Source organism: Vombatus ursinus, unplaced genomic scaffold, assembly GCF_900497805.2.
Source record: "Vombatus ursinus unplaced genomic scaffold, bare-nosed wombat genome assembly UNPS02009205.1, whole genome shotgun sequence".
Lineage (NCBI taxonomy): Eukaryota > Metazoa > Chordata > Mammalia > Diprotodontia > Vombatidae > Vombatus > Vombatus ursinus.
The window spans coordinates 14,536,585-14,550,930 of NW_020948983.1; the positions used below are offsets into that span (position 1 = coordinate 14,536,585).

The 14,346-nt window shown below is 36.8% G+C and overlaps 1 pseudogene; it reads left to right on the forward strand.

Moving 5' to 3' along the window:
- The first annotated feature begins 4,600 nt into the window (after positions 1-4,600).
- On the forward strand, positions 4,601-6,494 carry LOC114035513 (annotated as a pseudogene).
- Positions 6,495-14,346: the final 7,852 nt, after the last annotated feature.

Consider the following 14,346-nt stretch of genomic DNA (forward strand, 5'->3'; position numbering starts at 1 on the left):
GGGGCAGAAAGATTTGAGGTTTTGCCCTGAAGGATGAGCAGTGTTTATACTGGCAGAGAGAAGTGAGGTAGGGGAGTGGGGGAAGGGCATTCAAGTGGTAAAAGAGCTTGAGCTAAGGCAAAAGTCAGATACCATACACCAAACCATTCATTTAGTGCTGTGAAGTAGCTTCTCCCAGGAGCCCAATTCTTTACATGTGTAGTCTCTAATGAAGTGAGTTATATTGGGGGATAGTGGAACTACATTGATATTTAACAAGTAAATTCCAGAATCTGGCTTCCCTCTCCATCATCAAAAAAGGGGAGATTAACTGTGTACCTGCTGGTGTGCATGTGCACGTGCACACACACACACACACACACACACACACACTCATAACACATACCACTCTCCAACTGAATTCACCAAATATGCACTGATTGAATACCTTATCAAATACCTCCTTTTTCTTTTTAATGGTATATTCCCCAGGTGGAATCATAGAGACCAAACAACACATATGCACTTAAATGTGTAACAACTATATCAACAAAGTAAATAAAGAAATCTATTTTCAAGGTCCCAGAGTCCTTTACAAAAGAACAAGACAAACAAACAAAAAAATCAACAATTGATTTTGAGCAAGTTTGAGGCTATGCTCTAGACCAGGAATTTTCGAACTTCTTTTGAATAAATAAATGATTAAAGCATATATTAAGAACTTAATTTGTGCAAACCACTGTGCTAAGTACTGGAGATACAAATAGAAAAGAAAAACAGTTTGTTCTTTCAAGGAGATCACATTCTAAAATGGGGGAGAGTAGACATATGGCAAGTTTCAGCTACAAGTCAGATGGACATGTCCCATGGTCCTAAGGGTACAGAGGTAAAAAAAGATTATAATTCCTATTCTTAAATGTCATTTCCACTGATAAAAATCATATCAATTTCTCGTGTTCAACCATCTGACAGTGCCAAGGACTTTGGCGGCAAGAACTCTTTTTTTTCTAAGTCTCTGATAGCTATATCACCATCAGGAACAATTGCCAGACTACATCTCCCATGACAACATCCAAGGGAACTGGCCTGGAAGCATTACTGTTCCCAATGTTCTTGGGTTCAGAGTCCAAGGCTTTCATCTGTTAAATGAGGATGATAATAGCATCTATTTCCTAAGGTTGTTGTTAGGATAAAATGAAATGATATTTGTAAAGCACTTTAAAAACATTAAAGTGTCATATAAATGCTAAATATTATTATTCTTATTTTAAATATATAAAATAAAATTATGTTAGAAATCAAGTGTCACTATTCATTCTTTGTTTTCAAAGAAGACCAATGACATTACAGGGTAACGCCTTAACTTACCAATGAATTGGATTTTAAGTGAAGCAGAGTCATGCAGGTGTCAGCCTCAATCTATTTTCCTGAGTCATCAAAGTCCAGTGGCAGGACAGAAGTCAAGACAACTAGTCATGACCCAGGATGCAGTGGGTGACCTTGGCATCTTTGTTATCTAAGTTCTAAGCACTCCACAGTGCCTGCTTCAGCTGCCTTTATGGTTGTTGGAATAAATTGTTCTCATCTACCCATTCTTGCAAGGAACATCTTCAAATGCTTGGGGTAAACATCCCCCTAACTCACAAACAATTTTGAGGCCTCTCAGTTACCCTTAACCTGATTTAGCCTACCTGCCAACATGGTTTACTGAGATGTGACCACTGTGAATGTTACAGTTTCTTGGAGCCATAGGTGAGAGATGGGTGAAGGTGGACATCAAAGGTGAATAAAGCAGCCCTGAAAAGGGATTGACAAGCCCTCACACCAGAAGTACTAGTTTTCTCTTAACACCCCATACTCTGGAAACCAATTATATTGAAATAAAGATATCATTTTCCCATTCAAGTCATGGGCACTCTGCAATCAAACCATGGACTCTCAGTTTAGAGACCTTACCCTAGAGCCTCAGCAGAATTTAATCAGTTCACGAGATGTATCCTTGTTTTTGGAGACACTTGCTTTTCTTCTCTTTATTTTCCTTATGCCCATGATTGTTTATTTCATTTTATTGATTCTTTTTTGTGTGTTTAGTGGTTCTGGGTGGTGGTAGATAAGAGCAGTTTCTAGAATTTAAAAAGAAATCTGAGAAAATTACTTAGTAACTCACCTTAAGGAAACAAATTTGAAAGAGCTCCTCTAGAGCAAAGTTTCTTATGATAGGAAAAAAAGAAAATGCACATCAATGTTCCACAGTCTCTGACTGAAAGATTTCTGTACAATGCCAAGAGAACAACGACTGTATCAGAAAGTAGTGTCAAACTTACCTGTTTTACTGACCTTGTGATATAGTGTCATCATGGTCTAAACCTTTGGTGAAATCTGTGCCTGAGACTTTTGGTAGCTTGTAGAACAGGTAACACCTATACTATGCTATGCTATGCTATGCTATGCTATGCTATACTATACTATACTATACTATACTATACTATACTATACTATACTATACTATACTATACTATACTATACTATACTATACTATACTATTTTATGCCTTCTTCTCAAGGGACATAAACAAAAGGAGAACATAAACCAACAAACTTATACACACAGCCTTCCAGGTAATCATAATTCCAAAAGCTCCACTACTGAAAAAAAGGTATCAGTTACTTTCTTGATATAGTCATAGCATGGGAGCTGGTCTGAACACTAGCCTAAAAGCCTGGACTCTCTCTACTTTTTTAAGTTACCTAGAGGCAACTTTATAATGAGAGAGATGCTGAAGATCTTTTCAAGACAATTGATTGGCCAGAGGTGATGTCTTCCTTCAGATTAATTACCACATATTTCTAATTGTAGTAATAATGAATTCAGAAGCAAGAGGAGTCACTATGTGTGACATTTGGCCCAGAAGAAATATTTACTAAATCACTTTAATACCTCCCCTAGATGGGAGAGGAAGAATATAGACCCCACAAACTTGGATTTTGGTGTTTTAACTCATTTTCTGAGACAAGGAAATTTTAGGGAACAGTTGGGACAAGAACAAAAAAAGAACAAGTAAAAGAAGAAAGTAGGGTGTGGAGCATATGGAGAATACCATGCTTCTCCTAGAGTCCTAGAGTATCCCCATTGGCTCTTCAGAGTGGGAAAGACAAAGTTCAGTTGAAAGTGTTTGTATGGGGCTAGACTTTGTGTGGTGATTTGAATAATGGCCAAAGATGAGGCTGTATGTGTGTGTCTGTCTGTCTGTCTATCTGTCTGTCTGTGTGAAAGATCAAATGATCTGACAAAAGGTATAGACCACTCTGACTGATTGTGGCTTATCACAAACCCCTTCAACTGAGTCCAACTGGTGCCTATTTCTAAGTGTGTTCATTTATTATGGCATAAATTGTACTTTACAGAACCAGTTAAAGTACATAAATTCCTATAGTCAATCAAGGCAAGTATATTTCATGTTCCCATTGCATTGTAAGAGGAGGACAAGTTTGGAATGAAGACAGGAGATCCCAACACCCAGCTGAGTCTCTCTCTAAATGGACACATAATTGTGAATCATGTATTTCATGACTAAATTCCCAAGGGCAGAATTTTTATGAGCCTGGGACTTTCAGTCAGCTCCTTTAGAGTGTGATGTATCTTTTTCTTTTGCAGTGTAACTCATCCTTCACTCTCTGAGAGGAACAGGGTCCTGGGGCTCCAAATGGACACCACACTTTACATAACAGCAATGACATAAACTATTACCACTAATAATAAGAATTCAGGGGAAAGAATGGTTAGGAGAAATTAACAAAAGAAAATGTTTTCACAGATAATTCTTATAACCTATGGCTTAGGATCTCAGTTCAGAGTTAACTTAGACTGAGTTCAATCTCCTTATGCTTCAACTCCCTTCTAGGATAAATTCCTACCTTATTATCTAGGTAATATATTTATGTCAGAGGTCATAGGACAATCATAAATTACTGATTGATTAATTTGATATTAATTTTAGGTTATTATAAATATTAACCTATTAATTATTACAGTATTTCCCATACTAATATAGTGATTCTGAACATTAATCATGATCAAATTTAGGTAGAGATTTTGATTAGTTATTGGTATGATTACATTTAATTTCAAACTTATTCAACAAATATTTATTAGGTACTTACTATCTGAAAGGCATAGCACCAAAAAAAAAAAAAGTTGTCTAAGGTCTTACAAAATATCTTCTGAAATTATGTTTAGTTTATCTTACTTAGTATAAATAATGAGTATTGGCACTACGATCCAAGTTATTTAAACTGCATTGATAGAATGACTTAGAAAGCCATTTATAGAACCATAACTGTACCTGAAGCAAATTCATTTGTGCAGAAAGGGGAGAGGTTGGGAGTGGTGGCTGATGTAGAAAAGACAGTTCAACTTCAGGTCCAATCATTCTGAGAGACAGGAACCTATTAAAATACAATCTCTACCCCTAATTGCTGGGGTAGAAAAGAAAGGTGCCACATTGAAGGGACCCTGGTAATGATGATGGTCAAAGAAAGTCTCACTATTTGTCTACTCAGCACAGTAGCAGCCCTTTTTTCCTCCACAGTAGCTAGCTATGACTCCTGATTCCCCAGCAACCATGTAGAAGGGATCCACAGTTAGCATTGATTTTGGCACCACTTCTTCCTGAGTCTTCCAACATGGGAAACTGAGGATCGTTGCTAATGACCAAGGAAACAAGACCACCATAAGATATGTTGCCTTTACTGACACAGGACATTTAACTGGTGAAACTGCAAAAAATCAAGTTGCAATGAATGCCACTGACAGTTTTTGATGCCAAATGTCTAATTGGTTGCAGATTTGATGATACCATTGTACAGTCATATATGAAGCATTTGCCTTTCACAGTAGTGAATGACACAGGCAGGCCTATGCTCCAAGTGGAGTACAAAGGGGAGATGAAAAATTTCTATCCAAAAGAAGCATCTTCTACGGTCTTAACTAAGATGAAAGAAACTGCTGAAGCTTACCTTGGAATGCCTCTCACAAATGCTGTCATCACAGTACCAGCCTATTTCAATAATTCCCAATTTCAGACCACCAAAGATGCTGGAACCATTGCTGGTCAGAATGTGCTACAAATCATCAATAAGCCATCTGCTGCTGCTATTGCTTATGACTTGGACAAAAAGGTTGGTGCTGAGAGAAATGTATTGATCTTTGACCTTGGAGGTGATACTTTCGATGTCTCCATTCCTACCAATGAAGATGGAATCTTTGAGGTCAAGTCCACAGCTGGGGATACTCACTTGGGTGGGGAGTACCTTGACAACTGCATGGGCAATCATTTCATTGCTGATTTCAAGTGAAAACGCTGTGAAGGACATTAGTGAGAATAAGAGGTCTGTCTGCCATCTGTGTATCACTTGTGAAAATACAAAATGCACCCTCTGTTCCAGTGCTCAGGCCAATATTGGGGTTAACTCCCTCTATGAAGGTATCAACTTTTATACCTCTCTCACCCAGGCCCATTTTGAAGAACTGAATGCTGATTTCTTCCATGGCACACTGGACCCTGTAGGGAAGGCCTTAAAATATGCCAAGCTTGATAAATCAAAGATTCATGAAATTGTCCTCGTGGGTGGTTTCACTTGGATCCCCAAAATTCAGACGCTTCTGCAAGACCAAGCAGCTCAACAAGAATATCAATCCTGATGAGTTTGCTGCCTACGGTGCAACTCTCCAGGCTGCCATTTTGTCTGGAGATAAATCTGAGAGTGTATAGGACTTGCAGCTATTGGATGTCCCTCCTCTTTCTCTTGTAATTGAAAGTGCTGGTGGAGTTCTGACAGTTGTGAGCAAAAGGAATACCACCATCCCCACTAAAACAGACACAGACCTTTATCACCTATTTTGACAACCAGTTTGCTGTTTTATTCAGATTTATGAAGGTGAGAGAACAACAACAAAGGATAACAACCTGCTTGAGAAGTGTGAGGTCACAGGAATCCCCCCAGCACCCTGGGGTATTCCTCAAGTTGAATTAACGTTTAACATTAATGTAAATGACATTCTCAATGTTTCTACTTTGGATAAGAGCACAGGCAAGGAGAACAAGATCACCACCACCAATGACAAAGGTCATTTCATTGAGTATGTGGTACGTGAGGCTGAGGATGAGAATGCAGAGAGACAAGGTGTCTTCTAAGAATTCTCTTAAATCTTATGCTTTCAACATGAAGACTACCATAGAGGATGAAAAACTACAAGGCAAAACGGATGATGAAGACAATCAGAAGATCCTTGACAAATGTAATGAAATCTTCGACTGGCTGGATGAGAACCAGATTGCTGAGAAGAAAGAGTTTGAACCTCAGCAGAAAGAATTGGAGGTCTGAAACCCCATCATTACTAAGAGGCAGCAGAGTGCAGAGGGCATGCCAAGAGGCATGCCTGGTGGGGTTCCAGGGGGTGGAGCATGCCCATCTGGAGATGCTACTTCTGGAACCACCATTGAAGAAGTCAACTAAATGCACCAGAAGAAAGAGTTTTCCAAAAACTAAAGGATTCAAAATGTGTAGCCAATGCAGTATCAGTTTAAAAATCAACATTTAAGCTACTGTGTAAATCTTGGCATTCTAAGTTCTTGAATGAAGAGGGAGAGAAGTGAACAACATTGCACCTTATCACTACTGTAAACAAGTAGAAATGTGATTCTTGTCCTGGAGAGTAAAATCTATTTAAAATTGGCACCATAGAGAAAAAGATAGTTGACCTTTTGGGATGTGAGGTACAGAGGCAAGAGTCACGGCATTAAGGAAGTGTGCACTCCTATGGAGGAAGCATGTTCTCTTGGAAAAGCAGCATTCCTCCACTAGCTCAAATGTCAGAACCTTGGTGCAAAACCTGACTTGCCTTGTGCTAGCTACAGTTTCTTTCCTCAAACAGTTCATTCTACCTGGGCGTCAATTCTTCAGCCACTGAATGAACATTTTGCAACATGAGCTTTTAGTGACATATGTATTATTCATGGACACATTGGGGCTAAAGTAAAGCATGGACTCCTCAAATGAAGAGCTTTTAGAAAATTAATTAGATTTATTTATAGGCCTTGTTAATGAAGGCCTGTTAGACCTATTAAAAAGGAAAGTCATATATTACTTTAGGTAATGACCTGTGCTTTCTTGAAGCTGTCAGCTTTTGAGAATGATGAAAACGTCCTCTCCAAGCCAGTATAAAATTTTCTGGCATGTATGGCGAGTTCAAGCAGGACCAGCACTTTTGGTGTGAGAGCTCACCAATCCCTTTTCAGAGCTGCTTTCCACCAGTGGTGTCCACCTGCCACCCAACTCTCGCCTGTGGTTCCAAGAAACTGTAGCATGTGTACACCTCAGCAAAACTCTCAGCAGACAGGCTAAATCAGGTTGAGGGTAGTCAATAGTCCTCAAGCCTGTCAGTGAATTGGGGGTGTGGTATCTACCATAAGCATATGAAGACTTTCCTTGGTAGAAAGGGTAGATTAAAGCAATTTTTTCCAATGGCCATGAAGGTGGATGAAGCAAGATCTGCAGAGTGCCGAGAGCTTGGCGAAACATCAAAATGCCAAGGTTATCCACTGCATCCTGGGTCTATTGTCCTGCCACTGGACTTTAATGACTTAGGAAGAGAAAGTGAGGTCAATTGACTATGCAACTCTGCCTTACTAAAATCCAATGCTGGCAAAAGTCAATTCATCATCCATGATGTCACTGACCCTCTTCAAGATAAAGGATGAACAAGATTGTCCATTTTTATACCTACTTGTAAGAAATAAATCTCATTTTTTTTCTTCAAGAATGAATTAATGAAAATTTATTTATTAAGCACTTACTATGTTACAAGTACTGTGCTAAGTGCAGGGAATACAAATACAAAAAAACAAAGATAATCCCTGCCCTTAATGAGCTGATAGTTTAATGGGGAAAACAACACAAATAAGAGAGTGGTGATCAAGCAAGGTTATTTGTTCCAGGAACTTAGAGGGATGGTGATTTGGGCCAAAGAAAAGTAACTTGAAAACCCTCAACAAGGAACAATAGCAAAGTTGATTTGATCACAAATGGTTTACATTCCACAGTTAGAGAGTGGAAATGGGCCTATCGCAGGAGATGGCCAAGGATACTTGAGGAGACGGCTTGAGAGGATGAAATGATGTGAAGCATGGAGGGAATTTCCTAAAATAATATTTTAGGAAAGGTGGTCACCAATCAGGAGGATGTGACCCAGCGTGGGCTTTTCTTCAGGACAAGGTCCCTGGTATGGACAGAAAGGAGACTGGGGAGGAAGTTCTGGAAGAGATGCCTATTATACACAAGAAACCTGGATAGGTGTTGGGCTAATACAAATGTGAATACTACATGGCCCTAGCCTGCTCAGAGTTCATAGCCTAGTAACGGTTGAAATAACATATACATATTGCAATCTTTATATGCAATGTACACAAAGAAATATAATATAATTACACTATGACAAATGTATAAGTTGATGGAAAATACTATGATATCCAATGAGAACAGATACTCTTCTTATTTACAAGTAAGGGAATTATGGATGAATTCAAAGAGGTGGTGACCTTTTATTTGTTCATGAATGATAGGTAGGATGTCATTGGGAGAGATTACCAGGGAAAGGAAGTAGAGGCATCCTACATTTATGAAAATATGTATGTAAAGTGCTTTACGGATTTCAAAACACCAAATAAATATGTTATTATTATTATCATGGTTAACATGATATGGAAGGTCATAAACAATGGTGTGGAAACAAGGAAGCACAAAATGGTTTCAAAGGGATAGCCTACCTTGCTGGAGTATAAAGTATATACTCTTACTGACAAGTCAACCTCGCTACAATAAACTAAGAAGACATCAAATCATCTAAATAAATATGGCTGACAATAGAAGTATATTGAAATGAATTTACTCTTAATTCCATCTTTGGACATTATGCCAGGTTGTCTTTTCAGTGCTGCTGATATATTCAAACATAGAGATATCTGTCAGAAGTACATGAAGGAGATTCTTAAATTGAATGGGAGGTAAAACAAACAATCTAAGCTCTCAGATCCCTTCTATTTATTAAGTGCTTACTAGATTCTAAGCAATATGCTAAGTCCTAGCTAAACAAATAAAAATGCAAAGATAATGCTTGCCCTCAAAACACTTATATTCTTTTTTCTAAATTATTTTAATTATCAGCCATCTATTTTTTCCTCCTTCCCACCTCCTTCCTACCCTTACTGAAAAGAAAAGAAAAAACTCTTTTAACAAATATACATGATCAAGCATAAAAATTTTTGTAATGACCATGTCTAGAAATGTTTGTTTCATTCTTTATATTAGTCCATCCCCACTCTTTTAGAAGGAAGGTAAATTCTTGATCATCTATCTCCTGGAATCATGGTTGATGATTTTATTGTTGCAATTTCTAATGTATTTAAAATTTTGTTTTTACAATGTTATTGTTAAAGGAAAAAATAACATGACTGGTCACTTCACTTTGTGTCGGTTCATCAATTCATACAAGTCTTCTCATTTTTCTCTGAAAGTGGCTCTTTCTTCATTTCTTAAAACAAAATACATTATATTCAAATGCCACAAATTATTCATTCATTCCCCATTTGATTGGCATTCCATTACATCTAGTTCTTTGCCACTAAAAAAAAAGAGTAGCTATAAATATTATTGTTCATACATTAAACTTTTCTCTTTGATCCTTTATAAAGATATAGACCTAGTAATGGTGTTGCTAGGTCAAATAGTATGCCAAGTTTAGTGACTTTCGGTGTGTAATTCCGAATTACTTTCCAGAATAACTACCAATTCACAACTCTACCAACAGTATATAAGTGTATTTGATTTCTTCTGGCTCTTCCAACATTTGTCCTTTTCCTTTTTTATCAGCTTTACAAATTTACTTAGTGTTAAATGGAACCTCATAGTTATTTTAACTTACTCTTCAATAAGTTTCAGTGATTTAGAGCATTTTTTCTATATGGCTATAAATAGCTTGGATTTCTTCCCTTGAGAACTATTTTTTCATAGCCTTTTGACCGTTTATCAATTGGCAAATGACTCTTATTCATACCATTTTATTAGTCCCCTGTATAACTTAGAAATTAGATCTTTATCAGAGAAACTTGCTACAAGGATCCCTCCCCCACCTCATAAACTGTTTCTTTTATAATCTTAGATAGGTTGGATTTGTTTGTGGAAAGAAAAACACTTCAATTTTATGTAGTCAAAATTGTCTACCTTTATCTTCTGTGATCATCTCTCCCCCTTGTTTGTAATTAGCTCTGTTTCTATCCATAGATCTGACAAGCAATCTCTTTCTTTTTCCTCTAATTTGTTATGATGTAACCATTTATATCTAGGTTATGTATTAACCTGAAACTTTTCTTTGCATATGGTGTACAATGTTTATCTAAACCTAGTTTCTGCCACACTGCAGTAGCCAGCTTTCCCAGAAGTTTCTATCAGATAGTAACTCCCTTAACCCAGAAGCTGGGATCGGTCTTTGGATTTATTAAAAACAAACAAACAAAAAAAAAAAAAACCTAGCTACTGAACTCATTTACTAAAAATGTTATGTACCTAATCTGTTCCACTAATCAACTTCTCTATTTTATTATTGTTTCTTATCCAGCTGTTTCAGTTGTGTCCAACTCTTCTTGACCCCATTTGGAATTTGCTCAGCAAAGATGCCAGAGTGGTTTGCCATTTCCTTCCCAGCTCATTTTATAGATGAGAAAACTGATGCAAACAGTTTGAATGACCTGCCCAGGGTCACACAGCTAGTAAGAGTCTAAAGCCATATTTGAACTCAAGTCTTCCTGACTAGGCCCAGCACTCTATCCACTGTACCATCTGGCTGCCCCTCTAATTTTTGGCCAGTTTCAAGTTATTTTGATGATTGTTGCTTTGTAACTTTTTTTGAGATTTCTTTTTTTCTCTTCGGACCTCTTTCTTGTCATTATTTTTCATTCTTTCCCTTGATATTATTGACTTTTTGATCCTCCAAATTAATTTTGTTATTACTTTTTCCATCTCCCTTGAGTAATCTTTTGACAGTTTGGGTTGCTATGACAATAAATAGGTAAATTAATTTTGGAAGCATTCCCATTTTATTATATTGGCTTGTCCTATCCAGGAGCAATTAATATTTCTACAATGATTTATGTGAAGAGCTTACATTCTAATGATGGAAACAACACACATAGGCAAATGGTGGTAGAGGAGAGGCACTTTGATATAAAATTCTAGAATTACCTGTGTGCTGAGGCTTTCTCTCTCAAAGCCAGTCTACTGAATCTGACTTCGGCATTATAGAGCAAAGGTGTCAAACTCAAATACAAATGGACCATGCACAAGGATCCCTGGGGGCTGCATATTGACTTAGAAGACCATATGTTAATGTCATCTATGTTCAATTGCATTTTTTTTTTATTTTGTTATTTATTTACTGAACACATTTGTATCTGATTCTGGCCTGCACTCAGGAGTGTTGCAGACCACCATACACCCCGTAGCCACATATTTGACACCTCTGTTCTAGGTGCCCTGAAGGGTTTATGGGATGTCTTTTTCTCTGCTGACATTGGCTTGAGCTCCTACTGACTATGTTTTTCCCATTGTTAGAGCCAATGACTAGCACCCAATCTCATGTAGCCACTTAAAATTTATTAATTTTTATAAAATATCCATAGGGCAAACTCTTCCTTACTATCTCTGGAGGGAGAAAGCTCACCTTAGTTCAATTCCTACATTGCACCAGTCCCACCACATCAAAGTCCAAAGGAGGTATCACTGACACATGAGTCCTTGTCTCATGTATGGCAGTGTTGGGATCCCATAGATCACTCCTACTGGTCACCCTTTGCTCCTTGGGGCATTAATGCTTCACTAGCTACAAGCATAAATTTTTCTGAGGCATCCAGTGGCCCTTTCATACTCACAAGATTGTGGACTCCAATCCTTTTTTTTAAAAAAATCTCAATTACATGTAGAGACAATTTTTAATATTCATTTTTTTAAATTTTGAGACCTAAATTTTCTCCCTCCTTCTTTACTTCCCCCCTCCGAGACAGTAAGCAATTTGATTTATGTTATATATGTGCAATCATGTAAAACATATTTCCATTTTAGTCATGTTGTCAAAGAAGAAAGAGACCAAAAGAAAAAAAAAACAAGAAAAAAAAATAAAAGTGAAAAATATTATGCTTCTATCTGCATTCAGAATCCATCAGTTCTTTCTCTAGAAGCGGATGGCATTTTTCATTGTAAGTCATTTGGAATTACCTTGTATCATTGTCTTACTGATAATAGCTAAGTCATTCATAATTGATCATCATACAATATTGCTATTCCTGTATAGAAAGTCCTCCTGGTTCTGCTCACTTCACTTTGCTTGGTCCATGTAAATCTTTCCAGGTTTTTTCTGAAATCAGCCATCTTGTCATTTCCTATAGCACAATAGTATTCCATCACAATCGTAAGCCACAGTGTTCGGCCATTCCCCAATTGATGGGCATTCCCTCAATTACTAATTCTTTTCCACCACAAAAAGTTGCTATAAATATTTTTATACAAATAGGTCCTTTTCCTTTTTTTATCTTTTTGGGATATAGACTTAGTAGTGGTATTGCTGGATCAAAAGGTATGCAGTTTGATTGCCCTGTGGGTATGGTTCCAAGTTGCTCTCTAGAAAGGTTGGACCAGTTTACAACTCTACCAACAGTGCAAAATTGTCCCAATTTTCCCACATCTCCTGCAGCATTTATCATTTTCCTTTTCTGTCTTCTTAGCCAATATGATAGGTGTCAGGTGGTATCTCAGAGTTGTTTTAATTTGTATTTATCTAATCAATAGTGATTTTGAGCATTTTATACAACTGTAGGTAGTTTTGATTTCTTCTGAAAATTGCCTATTCATATCCTTTGACCGTTTATCAATTGGGGAATGACTTGTATTCTTATAAATTTGACTCAATTCTCTATATATTTGTCAAATGAGTCCATTATCAGAGATTCTTGCTGTAAAAAATGTTTCCTAGTTTTCTGCTTCCCTTTTAATCTTGGTTATATTGGTTTTGTTTGTGCAAAAACTTTTTACTTTAATATAATCAAAATTATCCATTTTACATCTTGTAATGATCTCTATCTTTTGTTTGGTCATAAATTCTTCCCTTATCCATAGACCCAATAGGCAAACTATTCCTTGCTTTAGTAATTTTCTTATGTTATCTCCCTTTATGTCTAAACCATGTACCCATTTTGATCTCATCTTGGCATACAGTGTAGGATATTGGTCTATACCTAGTTTCTGCCATACTGTTTTCTAGTTGTTTGCTGTTCTTGTTGTTGTTGTTTTTGTCAAATAGTGAGTTCTTGTCCCAAAAAATTTGGATTTGGGGGTTTATCAAACTCTAGGTTACTATGGTCATTTACTACTGCATATTGTGTACCAAATCTATTCCACTGATTCACTATTCTATTTCTTAGCCAGTACCACAGAGTTTTTATGATTACTGCTTTATAATATAATTTGAGATCTGGTATTACTAGACCACCTTCCTTCACATTATTTTTCCATTAATTCCCTTGGTATTCTTGACCTTTTGTTCATCCAGATGAACTTTGCTATTATTTTTTTTCTAGCTCTATAAAATATTTTCTGGTAATTGGATTGGTATGGCACTGAATAAATAATTTAATATGGGTAAAGTTGTCATTTTTATTATATTGCTTGACTCCAATCCTTTCACTAGGTAACATGAGTGGAAGAGTCACCAATGGAAAACCAAGAGGTAGTTACTAAAGCTCACAAGATTTTTAAAATAATTCCAGACAAAGAAAAAGCATTGTCTTCACTATATGGTTAGATGACTACATATTCCACAATCTCTCCAAGATACTTTCATTCCACGTCATCATAATTTTCCTGGAAGCAGGAAGTAAGCTATCTAGCATCTCCACATGAGGGAATACAATGATGGTATCTTCAATCAAGTGGCAGAACACCAGCACACGTTATTTTTTTTTTAATTTCTAAATTATACCCTTAGGCCTCCATTTTAACTAAAGGATAATCATTGCCTCAACCTTCTTTCCACAAGTCTTGTATTTAAAAAAAATTCCACATCTTTGCTTGACCAGCTTGTCACTGGGAGAAATCCAAATATTGCTGTAATATTGCAAGCTCTTCAAATGCTGTGACTGTGTCTTCTTTCACTTTGTTCACTCTTTTCCCACAATGTCTAATACAGTGTTAGGTACATAATAGTAATTACTTTTGGTATTTAAGTAAAGATTGAAAGTTATCTTGTCATTCTTGCTTTCTTCTA